This window comes from Amblyomma mixtum, chromosome 2 (assembly GCF_055824585.1).
Source record: "Amblyomma mixtum isolate Tamu chromosome 2, ASM5582458v1, whole genome shotgun sequence".
NCBI lineage: Eukaryota > Metazoa > Arthropoda > Arachnida > Ixodida > Ixodidae > Amblyomma > Amblyomma mixtum.
The window spans coordinates 207,104,746-207,121,476 of NC_143013.1; the positions used below are offsets into that span (position 1 = coordinate 207,104,746).

Sequence of the window (16,731 nt, forward strand, 5' to 3'; positions counted from 1 at the left end):
TACCGAGGTGCATGTATAAGAGTGCAGCCTTGTCGAAATATTCTGTGTATATATTTGTATTCGTAACCCTTCTACAAAGAAGCTGTGTGGCCAGCTATGTGGTTAACAATTTGTTAATTGAATTAGTATGTCTTTAAATGCACGCTCAATAAAATTTTCTGAATGAAATTGAGTGTTCGGATTCAGGCATGCAGGGCTCTGCAAACCTGCAATTTATTATTTTGTGAACAATGAAGTTAAACTTTTTCTCAAATATTTTGCTAATGATAATCTAAGCCCAAGTATATAAGTCGTTACTTTTTAAAAAAAATTTCTGAAACTGTCAAGTCAACAAATGCACGTGTAAAAAAGAGAAATTTGTCTTGCAGTTTTTATTCTAACAGCATAAAGTGCCAAGTGTACAGTCTTTGTCAAAAGTAACCAGGCTGCATGGTTTGCTTCTAGCTTGTATAGTGGAGCCCTTGTGTTATTCCTAAGGATCAAAACGTGTTGGAAGGTAATAAGACCCTCAGTCCTTACCTTTAGCTACCATTCCAGCTTTAGGGAAGCTGTGAGGGATCCACTCTACGAGCTAGAAGCAAACCATGCAGCCTGGTTACTTTTGACAAAGACTGTACGTTTGATGGATTTGACCCACTGAGATTGTTAGTGCATTGATGAGTTTCATTTTGTCAACCATATAGGCACATGCATGCAGTATCTGCTGCCCAGCATCGGCCATTCAAATACAGCCATGGTTTGTGCCATGCCAAACAAGTAGGTACGGTCGTGGGTAAAAAAGATTAGCACACATGACGGAACACCAGAGCGCCGGAATGACAACTCCTGGCACTGCGGGTGGCGGAGAGGCTGATAACGGGAGTGCCGGGCCGTTCCCATTCTACAGTATTAAGGGGGTCTGCCACGGACAGTAAAATTACTGCGGACTGCCACGGACAGCAAATTAGCGGACTGCCACGGACAGCAAAACTGCTGACTAAAAGCAGCGCTATCATATATTGTTCCCGCGAGTTCCTTTTGACAAACCATCGCGGACATAAAAAAACAGTAATAAAAAGAAGCCATCTGTGCTCATGATAACCGAGCCAAAATAAATTCCGCAAGCACAGTCACGTAGGGTCGGCACTTCAACGCTCGGGCGGTGCACGCTTTAAAGCTTACATCCTGCCGCCCCCCCTAGGCTGCAAACATGGAAACGGCCCGTTAGGCAGTTCTGCCTACCGCAGCGCCGCGTGGTGAGATATACGAATTCTGATCGCCAGTGATCTGTGCTAATATTTTTTGCTCGCGACTGTACACATCCATAGGCTCCCGCCGTGGTTTCCACATAGTCCAGTGTTGCCTGCCAGGCCCACCGAGATAATCACGATGGATACCACCAAGCCCATCCCGTCCCATCGTGCTCACTGAAGTGTCCAGCGTGGTTTCCATTCAGCCCAATATTGTTTACTGAAAGTGCCAGTGCAGCCACCACAATTTCCACTCAATCCAGGGTGGCCCAAAGTCGCCCTTAGTGCATCCAGCATCTCTCCCATTCGCTCCACCAGCACCCAACGTGGAAACCAACACTTCCAATCAGCCCACCGTTTTCTCCAACATGGAAACCGACACTTCCATTCGGCCCACCGTTTTCTCCAACGTGACTTTTGCTGGAATTTTCAACAGGGAATCCGACCCAGCCATCGATGGACCAGCACAGAGGGCATAGCTGCCAATGCTTGCTTTTCATGCTCGTACACCTGTTGGCCAGTGTTCGAAGCTTTGTGCTCTTACTATGCCTTTCGTTTTGCTAAGTACGCCAGTGGCGGGTTCTAACCGTGAAAAAAACGCTTGTGAACCAGTTCACAGTCCCGGTCATTGTCGCTCGTTACACCTGCTGCATGCTGTTTCGTAGCGATCATCACCGCTGTCTTAGCTGCGTTCCCATTCTTCAACTGACTGATTGTTGCTGAATGCCATGATGAAGGTGCAGTTTTGTTCTTGGTGCTCGTTCTTTGCGTTCCAGCTGACAATGGTCGTCACTCACATTGGCCTTGTGCATACTTCAGAGCCGAACTTCAGTGTCTACTGTGGAATAAACGGCTGTGCGAACTCATACAAAAATTTTTTATCTTAAAAGTCCCACTTGTATCGTCAGCAAAGAGCTTTGCGGGAGGATAATGAGAGCAATTTTAAGCAAGAACCCCTTTTGCGCCAAGTGGTGTGAGTGATCATTCAGATGTGTCGCAAGTTGCAGATGCTGCACTGCAAAACAACTATGTCCATACTGCGGGCAGTGACAGTGCTTATTTCCCAAAGTGAGCGACGTTCACAAATTAACTACGGAAAGCAACAAGCTCCACCACCGAATCATGGTTTTCAGCACTCTTTGGTGCAAACGGAAGTCACCATTTAGACTTTTTTTTTAATATACCTGTTGAAAATTCCAGCAAAAGTCATGTTGGAGAAAACGGTGGGCCGAATGGAAGTGTTGGTTTCCATGTTGGAGAAAACGGTGGGCTGATTAGAAGTGTTGGCTTCCACGCTGGGTGCTGGTGGAGCGAATGGGAGAGATGCTGGATGCACTAATGGCGACTTTGGGCCACCCTGGATTGAGTGGAAATTGTGGTGGCTGCACTGGCACTTTCAGTAAACAATATTGGGCTGAATGGAAACCACGCTGGACACTTCAGTGAGCACGATGGGACGGGATGGGCTTGGTGGTATCCATCGTGATTATCTCGGTGGGCCTGGCAGGCAACACTGGACTATGTGGAAACCACGGTGGGAGCCTATGGATGTGTACAGTCGCGAGCAAAAAATATTAGCACAGATCACTGGCGATCAGAATTCGTATATCTCACCACGCGGCGCTGCGGTAGGCAGAACTGCCTAACGGGCCGTTTCCATGTTTGCAGCTTAGGGGGGGGGGGGGACGGCAGGAAGTAAGCTTTATCAAGCGTGCACCGCCCGAGCGTTGAAGTGCCGACCCTACGTGACTGTGCTTGCGGAATTTATTTTGGCTCGGTTATCGTGAGCACAGATGGCTTCTTTTTATTACTGTTTTTTTATGTCCGCGATGGTTTGTCAAAAGGAACTCGCGGGAACAATATATGATAGCGCTGCTTTTAGTCAGCAGTTTTGCTGTCCGTGGCAGTCCGCTAATTTGCTGTCCGTGGCAGTCCGCAGTAATTTTACTGTCCGTGGCAGACCCCCTTAATACTGTAGAATGGGAACGGCCCGGCACTCCCGTTATCAGCCTCTCCGCCACCCGCAGTGCCAGGCGTTGTCATTCCGGCGCTCTGGTGTTCCGTCATGTGTGCTAATCTTTTTTACCCACGACTGTACCTACTTGTTTGGCATGGCACAAACCATGGCTGTATTTGAATGGCCGATGCTGGGCAGCGGATACTGCATGCATGTGCCTATATGGTTGACAAAATGAAACTCATCAATGCACTAACAATCTCAGTGGGTCAAATCCATCAAACGTACAGTCTTTGTCAAAAGTAACCAGGCTGCATGGTTTGCTTCTAGCTCGTACAGTGGATCCCTCACAGCTTCCCTAAAGCTGGAATGGTAGCTAAAGGTAAGGACTGAGGGTCTTATTACCTTCCAACAAGTTTTGATCCTTAGGAATAACACAAGGGCTCCACTATACAAGCTAGAAGCAAACCATGCAGCCTGGTTACTTTTGACAAAGACTGTACACTTGGCACTTTATGCTGTTAGAATAAAAACTGCAAGACAAATTTCTCTTTTTTACACGTGCATTTGTTGACTTGACAGTTTCAGAAAATTTTTTTAAAAAGTAACGACTTATATACTTGGGCTTAGATTATCATTAGCAAAATATTTGAGAAAAAGTTTAACTTCATTGTTCACAAAATAATAAATTGCAGGTTTGCAGAGCCCTGCATGCCTGAATCCGAACACTCAATTTCATTCAGAAAATTTTATTGAGCGTGCATTTCAAGACATACTAATTCAATTAACAAATTGTTAGCCACATAGCTGGCCACACAGCTTCTTTGTAGAAGGGTTACGAATACAAATATATACACAGAATATTTCGACAAGGCTGCACTCTTATACATGCACCTTGGTACACAGTTACCAGTACAACACTGTTTTTCAAAATAGAAATGCAGATATATATAAACACAATATGAGGATATAAATTACACAGCATATTTCATACTAAGAATTGATTTGGTTTTCACGTTGGATGAGAGAACTCCACTATAAAAAATGCACACCTTCACTGTAGTCTCAAAAAAGCATATACCATGGAGGTTGTTCTCTCGACGCGCGTTTCAACGCTGCCGCCTCTCACGTCGTGCTGCCGATCAAACAGCGTCACCATGTTTTTACGACAACCTACTCTCTACGACTGCTACGTTGGGTATTTTGTTAGCCTTGCTGATCTCCCATCAATATAAAAAAACTCCCCATACAAACAGAAATCGGCATGTAATTGTGAATGAGCAAAGCAGCAAGCCATACTGCCGTGAGAACTCAGGCATTTTTCAACCGCAGCGCAAGCAACAGATCGTTAATTCGCGCGTTTCTACCAGTGGTAATTGCTCGCAATCGCTGCAATTTCTGTGGATGCCGATACGGCTGAATACCCAATAAAAATACCAAAAATAGAACAAAAAGTAGGATACAAGCTTTTTCACAACGAAACCGAAACAAAAACTGGTTGTCACCGCCAGGTGGCTGCCGGTAGCTGTTTTTCTGTATAACCCTCATGGCGGTTCGGGTGCTGCAGGGTGCTGCGTCGCGTACATCGCGCTTCGGCGCTTGCTACAATTCGCTACTTGGATTGTGAGCCGTCGTGAACTGTGTTGTGGTTTGCGTGTGTTCCTTCTTGCTCAAGGGTGCACAATCGCGCAGTGCTGTCGACGTAGCCTATTCGAGGCAAAGTGTCATTTTTCTGGTCTCTCTAACTTTTCAGTCTGTGCGCTTCTTTGTGTAGTCCAGGATGGGTGTCCAGGCACAAAGACGCGCGGGCAGTGTCGCGGTGGAAATGTTCCAAATAAGGCCCGGAATATTTTCTTCTGTGTGACTACGTGGTAGAGAGTGCCGGCTACGTAGCACTCGTGCTGAAATCTCACTGGTTGGTGTAGTGCCCGTGACACGAAGGCAAACAGCGTTCTGCACGACTACGCAATCATCTGAAAAGGTAAGCAGTACTCGTGCATTATCCGAAGCATATAATGCTGGAACGGTAACCTGTCGTACTGCTGCAGTATTCGTGTTCAATGCTATAAAAAGCGTTTAAGGCGCTTTTGTTGTCGCCGCGGTGAGTTGCTCTGCCAAGAATTGTCGCTGTCGGTACTTGTTTTGGCAAAGGGGATGCGACCGTGCGTGCGCTAGCTTTGCATGATTTTTGTATGCGCATGTTTGCGCGTTTTGTTTCTTGTTGAGCACAGATTTGTCCTCGTATATGCCTCGTTCTACGCGTTTCTGCCCATGCTTGTTCACACCACCGCGCACGTTTCAAGGACCGGCACTTTGGCTGTGCGTAAAATGTATGACTGTCTTTCAAGATAGCGTTAGCACTTTGAGGGGGATTGAAACACTTTTTATTCGCCGCGGTTTTTGCTTGGCCCTAGACTGTTGAACCTTAGGTCGTGGGGTCGATCCTGACGGCAGTAGCCGCATTTCGATTTAGGTGAAATGAAAAAAAGAATGCCCCTGTGCTGTGCGATGTCAGCTCACGTTAAGAAATTCTAGGTGGTCTAAATTAATCCGGAACCCTCCAATACGATCAGTGCCCATTTTCCGCATCTGAATTCAAACCCCACTATAAAGAAAGCACTGTCTCAGGTTGCAGTTACCAACGAAAGTTAATTTCCGGCCGTCAGGATCTAATTTTTAAATGAGTATGTGAAGATTTTTTTTTTATGACACCGATAGCGTTTCTGGCTACCCAGAGTATAGGATCTTGCATTTCGATCACTCTGCTGTTTGAAAATTGGTTTCTGAGGAAAACAAGTGACGCAATAATTGTCTCAGTTATTACGATGTTTATCTACGCTTTCGAACGCAGATTTGTTTTGCTCATAGCAAGATTCCTTTACTAGTGCTAGGGGAGCTGATGCATTTTAAACAGGGTAGTTTTTCTTTGTATTGAGGCGTATACTTGGGCAAGTATATTTTTCCTGATCTTTTTACATTCATGGGATATTCACTCTTGGACCGAGTTCGCATGCTTGTTTTTGTACTCCTGTCCTAGTGATAATGGGAAATTGGTATCCGCAGGTGGCACATCTGTCTTCCAGTCCGAGTCAATGGCATGGATTTTGTGGCCACCAGATGAAGTCAAAAGCTGTGTTGTAAGTTGTTACTGCATTGGGCTTTGTTTTTGTGGTTGCCATGAAATGTTCTCTTACTTTCATTGCTCTTTTCCTTAATGCTACTGCTTGGAGCAGTTTGGATAGCTCTGGCCTGATATGTTTACATGTTTATATGAGTAATATTAGTTGGCTGTCAGAATGGGCCGGTTGCAGGCCGTTTGAAGTTTTACATTCAATATTGCTCGTCTTTTAACCGTTGCATTCTATGCATGAAGTGCGAAATGACTGCATGTTTTTGGCTGCATTATGTGATACTATTTGACTACGAATATTAACATTATGATGCATGTGTGTTAACTTAAATATGTGTTTTTATGCCACTCATCGCAGGTCACAGATGTAAAAGAAAAAGTGCACACATGAGAACTGGTTTCATTACTGCTGCCTTGTTTTTGCTAAGCATGGAGAGCTGAGCTAATTGGTTCTGGGTAGAATTATGAGACATCATTCCAGTGTACAAAAACACATGAACGCAGAGAGTAGACTCCATAGACCCCATACTTCAACTGAGGTTGATTCCACAACATGAGCTTTTTACATGCAAAGTGGTACTAGTGACCCCTGTGGCTGAAAAGTGTTTCCTCGACCAGGTAACAATTATTCAAGGTTGCAAAAACAAAAACATAGGCGTAAGGTTAGCTTGTCACTCAAGTTGAATGCATTGGCGTGACTAAACATTGCCTACCTGGCTGACCCAACACACATTTGCGTTGAGATAATCTATTTCTTTTTCTGCCTGCCTGCTCCAGTCGCCTTACTTCGGCATTGACGCTGTCACGACTCTGTGACAGCATCAATGCGCAAGTAAGGAGACTGGAGCAGGCAGTTTTCACAGGAGAAATTGTAGCCTTGTGGTAGAAAGCCAGGTTCGAGAGATGAAGTGTGCTGGGCAGCGCAAGCCGGAAGACAACGCACATTCGCAACAGTGACCTGTCATTGTGCCCTATTGCCATCAGGTGTCACACCGCCTCAAGAAGGCCAGTGACAAACACGATGTACATGTCGTATTTTCAGCTTGGGAAAGCTGGGATGCATTTGCCACCTGATAAATGACGTTACGAAAAAGCCTGCCTACAAAACTAAGCACACCAAACCCCTCGTTAAACATGAGGTTGACATGGTGTACAGCATCCTCCTTGCCTGTGGCAAACATTACATTAGACAGACGAGGCTTGCATCAATGAACGCTTGCTTGAACATTGCAGGACAGCTGATTCATTAAGTGGCAGCGGTCATTTAGCTGAGCACATTCGCCTTTGCTCGCACAAGCGAGTATGCAAGGCGTTTTTGAAAGAAACACATGCCTTGTGCAAGTTTAGCACTTGAAAGGGCTGGGAAATTTTTTAAGCCTTTTGTATCTCTGCTGAAAAAGAGAATTACATCAGCAGCCCATCAGCAGCCCTTCTGCAGCGCTCCAGAAAAAGAAATAGATTATCTGGAGGCAAATATGTTTGTTGGGTCAGCCAGGTAGGTGATGCATAGGCGTGCCGATGTGTTGAATGTGAGTGGCAAGATACCTTTACCCCTATGTTTTTTTGTGTTTTGGTTTTTGCCGTCCTGAATAATTGTTATCTGGTGGCGGAAATACTTTTCAGCCCCAGGGATCACTAGTACCCCTTTGCACATAAAAAGCCTGTGTTGTGGAATAAACCTCAGTTGAAATATGGTGTCCATGGAGTCTACTCTCTTCATCCGTGTGATTTTGTGTGCTGGAATGATGTCTCATAATTCTCTCTTGTTTTCAGTGAATAAGGAGGGCTTCTGGTGTCTCTTTTTTTGTATGTGATGGTTATAACAAAGTGGCTACCCATAAACTGTCATTTTGGGCTTAATTGAAGGATCCTTGGGAATTTGTTTGACAGCATATTCCATGGGCACTTTCTTGAGAAAAATCAGTTATTTGTTACCCATTTCACTGCATTAACCATTGCTTCTCATCATGTCTCGAAAGTCATTGATAAGGACAAGCTTTCGAGTACCTGAGGGCTGTGTGAGAAGCCTTCTGACATACTTTAAACTACTGAGGATATCTGAAGACAGATTTTACCAATAATTGTTAGCCAATCCAAACCTCTTGGTTCTATCCCTGACAACCTGAAGCTGACCTGTCAATAATTAAGGCTGGAAACCGTTCTGATCCCCAAACTGTTCTCCTATTTTATTGATGTGCATTTTGCATGAACTGTTAGAGCACGAAATGAGTCCGCATATTACTTGCCATCATAATTCAAACTAATATTTCTATACCAGTCATCACGGCTCCCATTCTCTTTACTAATGTGCAATCCAACGTTTTGAATTCACAACAGATTTTCACCCAAATTTAGATTATTTTAGGCAAGTGTCATCGACTTGAATTTCTCCAAAGCTTTTCATGTTTGTCATTATAACCTTTTAGCTACACTCTCATGCTTGAGCCTTCATTCTTTGATATTAGTGTAGATTTATTGTTTCCTGTTCTACGGCTGGCCTTAAAAAACTATTGTACTTCTTCTCTTATGAAGCCCAGCATATCAGTATGCAAAATCATAAGGCGTCCCTCATCCTGAGTCACTTTGGGATGTTAAACCCCCATAAACCAAACCAAGCACATTACTAAAGTACATTAATATTAGCCATTCAATAACAGTCTTTGTCTTTATGTCCCAACCTTGTCTTTATGACTGCATTATTGAGAAGGATGCCCCAACTATCTCAGCTACTCTGACTGTATTGACTTTTGCAAGACGGATGAATGGTCTTGTTTGTAATTCATCGTGTCAAAACAGCGCAAAGAAGAGAAAGATGAGGAAGGAATGCGACGGTGCGAGTGCTGACTTTCAAGAAGGTTTATTGGAAAGCACATCAAAATATATACACTGTGGCCTAAAAAAAGAATGAAGAAGGGGCGCCTTGTAACATTCACTTTGGATCTGTCAAAAACAAAACGAAAGTTGAATATGAAGCATTTAAGAGCATGAACTCTTTCTTAGGGAGCGATAAAGAAGGTGTGTTAACACATTGATTGCGTTTTTTCTACAATTTCAGTGGCCTCGATCATCTCATGCACAAACTTTTCTGTGTCTGTCTAGCACAATGCAGCACAAGAAATTACGCCTCACAGCATAAAGGATGTGGCAAACGATCGCAGTCGCGACAATGAAACATCAGATTCCCCCTGCTAGCTTTGTTCACATCGTAACGGTGGTCTTTTGACCTCTTATTGGCACCTCTGCTAGTTTCTTGCTGAAGTTGATACATTAGCCAGATGGTTCAACTTCAGATTATTACATAGTTTCTTGGCTCTGGACATTGCTATTAACAAGTCAGCTGTTGTGTGACACTTGAACTCAGAATTAACTGCCTCCGTTGCCTTGGACAGAAAGACGCCTTTAGACATGACCACAAAACCACCTTCTTTATCAGCAGTTGAATGCGATAGGGCCCACCGTCTTAAACCCGTTACAGTTCAGCCTGCGGGTAAGTTCCTGGCATGGTTCAAACCACGACACCCCATCAACCAACGCCCCCTGAAACACACCTGTCACGCTCAGGTCCAGGCACAGGAAGGCAAGACGTCAATGTATGGCAAACAGCTCCAGAATAGTCCTCTTCGAAGGAACAATGGCAAATTTTGGCCCGTATATGCTTCAAGCAGCAGACGAGGCAGCAACTCAGTGTCGACATTGTGCACCTTGTTTTCAGACACTCGTGCCTTGGCTTCTCTGCTCCGGGCTAGTGAGCACAAAGTGGCTGCAAAGTGGCATTCCAGATGGCTTTCACCTGGTCAACGGTGCGTGACACCGTCAACCAGCCACTCCCTGGCTTGTTTTCAGGCACAAGAGTTTGACAACAAGGTGCACACCTTCAGCTTGGAGTCGCTGCCTCGTATGGTCCTTGAAGTGCTTATGGACCAAAATTTTCCGTTCCTCCGAAGAGAACTATTGTGGAGATGCTTGCCATGGTTTGACGAGTTGCCTTTTCCACGCACAGACCTGAGTGTGACAGGTGTGTTTCGGGATGTTTTGATGCAGTTTCACGGTTTGAACCCTCTTTAGGAACTTGCCCACAGGCCGAACTGTGTCGTATTTAAGAGGGTGGGCCCTCTTGCTTTCAACTGCTGATAAACGGTGGTTTTGTGGTTGTATCGAAAGGCGCCTTTCAGTCCAAGACCACAGATGCAGTGTATTCTGAATTTGAGTGCCACTTACTATCTGATTTGTTACAAGCAAAGTCCAGTGCCAAGAAACATTAACAATCTAGAGTTTAACCATCAGGCTAATGCCATCAACTTCAGTAAGAAAAATTGTCCAGCTATCTTCTTTACCGCAAAGACCCATAAAGGTGACTGCTCCTTGAGGGTTGTAGTTTAAGAGAATGGAACCTGTCAGAAACAAATCGCCTTCTCTTTGCGACATAAAATTAAGTTGCTGAGCATTGATGACTCCTCTCGAGTAAGATCTGCAGAGAAAGTAACGCAGTTTCTACACAATAACTCTCGCACCAGTTTCATGGGGTGCTATGTTGACATCAAGGATTTATATTATGCCATTCCTCAATCAGGATCAATAATGTGTTGAAGAATTCATTAACCTAAATGGAGCAGTGGCATTCCAAACGTCTCAGGCGTTTTGGTGAATAATTTTGTCGCACTTTTCAGCTCATACCTTCAGTCCACCTTTATTACATTTCAGAATAGCTTGTTTTTGCAAAAAAAAAACTATTAGCGCCGCTGTTACGTGGCTTATTGCAGGATCTCCAATCCTGACGAAGCATTGTCTAAGGCGAGAGAGGAGTTCAGTCAAAGCCTCAGTCCACTTTGAATCACCACTGAAATTATAGAGGATAATATGTCATCACATTTATTGGATCTCAATCTTGGGTGGTTACACTTGTTGGGCTTACGAGCCAAGGGAAAACAAGCTACTTTTACCATTTTCTTCGGTTCAGTCTAAGCTGGTCAAGAGGTGTCACTAACCTTTGCTTCAAAAATTCCTTAATGAAATCCTGTTTGATTGCCATGACATCCAGTTTTGCCCAGCTCATATGCTGTTTGTCCTTTACTGGATATTCAGAACCTTTGTCAGTGTCTTTAGCCGATTGCTTTAAGCAGAAGTTGAAACATCCCTTTTGTGCCCCCGTCGAGACTGTAACTCCCAAAAGGAAGTTTGTACGTACCTTTCCCTACATCCACAATTGGTCGCACCGGTTAAATAGGCAGTCGAGTTGGCGTCGATATTGTTTTTCTAACCCTATGAAGTTTCAGTACCTGTAGTCAACCGAGATTATCCATCAGAGTCTCTTCGTGCACTGCACAGAAGACATAGTGTGTTCGAACGCCTTGAAATGCGGCTATGTTTACATTGGGAAAACAGGCAAGTGTGTCACTGAGAGGTTTAAAAGACCACCACGAAGATGTGAACAAAGCTTGCGGGAGAACTTTGATGATTCACTGTCGCAATTGCAATTGTTTGCCAGATCCTAAACGTTGTGAACCGGAATTCATGTTCTGCATTTTGCCTGACAGACACAGAAAAGTTTGTGCGTGAGATAATCGAGGCCACTGAAATTTAAAAAAAAACGCAATTACTGTGTTAGCACACCTTCTTTATCGCTTCCTAAGGAAGAGTTCATGCTCTTAAATGCTTCTTTGTCAGTTTTTGTTTTGTTTTACACTCATGCAATGTGGTTGACACAAGGTGCCCTTTGTTCGTTGTTTTTTTAGGCCACAGTTTATATATTTTGACGTGGTTTCCAATACACATTGGCGATAGTCAGCACTCATGCCATCATATTTATTCCTTCGTTGTCCTTGTCTTGTCTGCATTGTTTTGTCACAACGTATTGACCTCCTTTCCCACCTCTAGGGTTAATGGTATGGAGAAACCTTAACCAGATGCAGCCCCACATACTTGGAGCATGTCACGATACATGCTGCTGGCACCACAAGGGCACTCGGGTTTATCAGGAGATGTCATGATCTGTGTGCTCTTGCCATGCTGCGCAGTTTATGCATAAAAATTTTATTGATTCCAAACTGAAGTATTCCCTAGCTCTTTCAATTTTCCACCAAACTGTTTGATGCTACGCCACCAACTCCCTTTAATCCAACAGCGACACTTGGTACAGCATCAGTCATCTCATTTGACCACCAGACATCACTGCATAAAAGGGGAAATCGCTCGTTTAGGTGTGTTCCATATACTCTACAATACTTTTCCACAACTTAATGTTAAATGTTGCTGCCCCGCTTCAGACCAGGATGCCATCACAACTAAATCAAAAAATTTTTCCTGTTCCCATTGAAGAATAAATCAAATCAAAGTTTATTTCCCATCTAGCACTACAGATGGAGGAATCGTAGAAAAAAGCTGCCCTTGGGCAGCTTGACGAGTCTACAATCCTAATTATTGACAGGGAGGCAACACAAGAGTTTATACAATTTTAAAAAACAAGCACATCAAGGAAGCACCGGAGAATACACGAAACAGCAATATGTATACATAATGAAACTTAAACAAAGTTATGCAAAAACAAATTATCTAGTTCATGACATGAAAAAGAAAACAAATCGAGGTTAATGTGGATATACCTATTTAGAAGAGATGGAAGTGTGTACTGAAGGCATTCCCTACCAAGATTTAGTCGAGGTGTTGGCACTGTCCATTCTTCGCCACGTCTTGTTGGATAGACTGATTCTTTTTTCCTTAGTTCTGCAAAATTTTTAAGATTTGTTACATTCTTCTTGATTTCTGTTTTAAAAGTAACACTGAGGCGATATTTATAAAGATTATGTGCTTTAATAACTCTGGAATGACAAAAGAAAGCTGCACTGGGATGTCGGAACGGTAAATTATATGCATTTCGGAGATATCTTTTTTGCATTAAATGAATACGTTCAAGGTTAGTGAATGTTGTAGTGCCCCACACCAACTGGCAATAGTTTAAATGCGAGTTGAATATTGAATTGTATACCAGCATCTTAGATTTTGTGGGAAGTATGTATTTTAGACGGCCTATAACACCAGTGATTTGAGCTATTTTTTTCAAGATATAATTGACATGATAATCCCATGACATACTGGCAGAAAATATGACCCCAAGGCATTTAAACTGCTCAACAATTTCTACAGCCCGCGAGTTTAATATAATATTATCGTGCAGTGGGATAACTTTATTTTTCGGCCTAAATATGACAGCTTTGGTCTTACTCTCATTTATTTGCATCAGGTTAACTGCAGACCAGACCTCAAGAGCTTTCATTGTGGCATTACATTGTTTGATAAGTTCATGAACATTTCCACCCGAAAAAATACGCTCGTATCGTCTGCATAGATGAAAAACTTTGTATTATCGCTAATGTTGACAATATCGTTTAGGTAAATATTGAAGAGTAGAGGCCCTAGCGTACTGCTTTGGGGGACACCGTAGAGCGGCTTCGGTTCAGACTATACCATTTATGTACACCACTTGCTGTCTAAACGACAAATAAGAACTTAACAATGAGAGCGCTTTTCCTCGGATACCACGGTAGTGTAATTTATTTAGTAAGATTTTATGATTTACCAGGTCAAAAGCCTTTGAGAAGTCCACAAATACACCAATGACAATAGATTTGTTTCCAAGTTGCTTTATTATATATTCCTTTTGTTGGAGTAATGCAAGTTCAGTGGATTTGCTTTTGCAGAAGCCAAACTGAAATGGTGTTAGCAAGTTAAATTTATGGAAGAAATTTGACATTCTTAGCTGCAGCATTTTCTCAAATGCTTTCGAAAACACTGGCAAAATAGAGATTGGTCTGTAGTTGGCGAGTGCGTTGCGATCTCCTTTTTTGTAAAGAACAACAACTTTTGCTAATTGCATTTTTTTCCGTAAAAACTGCAGTTTCTAAACAGATGTTAAAGATGTGAGCAAGTATGGGAGCAATTATGTCAACTACATGCTTGACTGGCCGTATTTGGATATCATCAATGTCACAGCTACTGCTATTGTTAAGATTTGTTATCACCGACACTACTTCGTCTACCGTGACTGGGTGCAGAAAAATTGTTTCATCATTCTGAATTCGAACATATTTGCAAGCGGCAGATCCGGCAGCACGTGTTATAGCACGGGTAGCCAAGCTCGTTAAAAAAGTATTGAATACTACATTAACCAGTTCGACGCCAGAAACTTCCTTTCCATCAATATTTAATTTTGTTAATGCAGTGCGTGAACTGTCCCGCTGCAGAAGTGTATTTAATCTCGACCATAGTACACCATTTCGAGCATTCTTAACATCTAGAAGTGACACGTGGTAGGCTGTTCGTGCAGACCGCAGTTTTTTAGTCAATTTGTTCCTATATTTCTTAAATACCGCAAGGTCCTCAACCTTCCGGCTGCTCAAAAATTTTCTGTACAGCTTGTCTTTCATTTGTATTTCTCCGCGAAGCTCTGGCGTTACCCATGGCTTGCGGATTCTGCGACTTTTCACACGTGTTACAAGAGGAAAGCAGTCGTGATATATCTGTTTAAAGCAATCGACAAACGTATTATAGGCAACATTTGCATTATGAAGTTCAGCTATCTTACTCCAATATACTTTCATGAGCGCATCCCTAAAGGATTTCAATGATGATTCTGTAATAGCTTGGTATGTGATTGATGTGGACTTACTTCCTATTGTACTAGCGTTCTCAATGCAAGCAAACACAGGAAGATGGTCACTAACACAACAAGATAAAACACCAGAAAAAGCATTCAGCTGCATAGAGTTAGTAATAATTAAATCGAGAACAGAATGGCCTTCGCTTGTGACTCTACCTCACCACATTTTCATTGCATGTGGTCCCTCAAAATTATGGAAATAAGTGATATCGCTTGGAGCATTGACACTGGTTTGTTTTACCTTTTCTTTGCTGCTGTTTTTATTTTTTGCAACTGATGTATCAATGGATTGTATGCCTCTTTTCGTAGTGTATCGTCTGCGACATCTCAGCTGTGCTACTGCAGTCACCCTTCTGATGTTACCTTTATATTGTCCCTCTTATTAATACCCCACTAAAAACCTTATCAGAGGACAAAAAACGATGGCTTTTTTATTTTGCTCATTATGGGACACGTCAGGCTTATGTTTAGGGATATAGGAGAGGCCTTTGTCTTGCAGTGGTGCTAGTTATGCTGCTGATGATGGTACTTAATGACGAGCATATGATATATTGATTTAGGCTCACTTTATTCCTGTGGCCACAATACGGAGTTTACTTTTTTAGCACTCTAATACTGGCAAGAATAAAAACTTGTGGATCCTAATTCTTTCATTTCAATCTTTTCTGCAGAGTGCATCGCCCAGTTTTCCCAAGCCCTCATGCACCGGTGGTACATCAACAAGGCTGTTTCATGGGGCCCAGCTGCATTGACAAGTGGCTAAATAAGAGCAAGAGGAGCATGAACACAAAATAAAACTGGCTGTAGGAGCTTCATCTATTTTGAAATTTGCTGTCTCATTGCGACATACATAACATTGCCCCATGGCCCCTGCCCCAACATCTCCCAGTCATTCCAACATGCCCAGTCATTCCAACCTGCCCAGTCATTCCAACATGCCCCAGTCATTCCAACATGCCCAGTCATTCCAACCTGCCCAGTCATTCCAACATGCCCAGTCATTCCAACATGCCCAGTCATTCCAACGTGCCCAGTCATTCCAACATGCCCAGTCATTCCAACATGCCCAGTCATTCCAACATATTTTCCATTACCATAATCCACCAAGGTTTCCAGTGTTGGTTTCCAATATTTACATCATTGCCTTTTTTTCCAATAGGGATGACTGAGGAACACAGCTTATCTCATTCTGGTGACGGAAAACTGTTTGCAGAACTTCAAGTAGTCATTCAGCTGCTATTCTCGACCTATGCCCATACAATGATGCACATCACGATACCATCATTAATGAATCCGAATCTAGAGCAGCTGCTGAAGTCCTAATTCATACCGGAACTTTGCCATGGGTTGCACAGTAAGCGCAAGCGTGGAAAATATGCCAAAAAACTTCCCCTATGTTGCACCTAAACAACGCCTGGTGCGCAAGAACAGATACTGCTATTGTCCTGTAGCCAAACTTCTGCGTTTATTTTGCAATATTCTTAACATCGTGGGTCACACCAGAATTCAAAGCTGCTGCACCATCTGCATGCACAGAGTGCACGGAAGGATTGGTCTGCAGAGAGCGCGTTCGAGCACTGATTGGAGATGCAACGTCTCATACCATTTTCCTTCTCTTTTACGCTGATGAATTTGAGGTTGCAAATCCTTTGCGACCCAACAGAGGTACACACTAGCTTCTAGCAGTGTACTCTCCCCTCCTGAACCTCCATGTGATATACAGGTCGCAGCTTCAAAACATATACTTGGGTATGCTTGTGCG

The 16,731-nt window shown here is 43.2% G+C and overlaps 1 long non-coding RNA gene across 1 annotated transcript; it reads left to right on the forward strand.

The window, feature by feature from the left end:
• The first annotated feature begins 4,756 nt into the window (after positions 1-4,756).
• On the forward strand, positions 4,757-15,784 carry LOC149362369 (uncharacterized). The gene is made up of 3 exons (XR_016288497.1): positions 4,757-5,167; positions 6,250-6,323; positions 15,641-15,784. It is a non-coding gene; the product is annotated as an uncharacterized LOC149362369 (long non-coding RNA).
• The last annotated feature ends 947 nt before the right edge of the window (positions 15,785-16,731 follow it).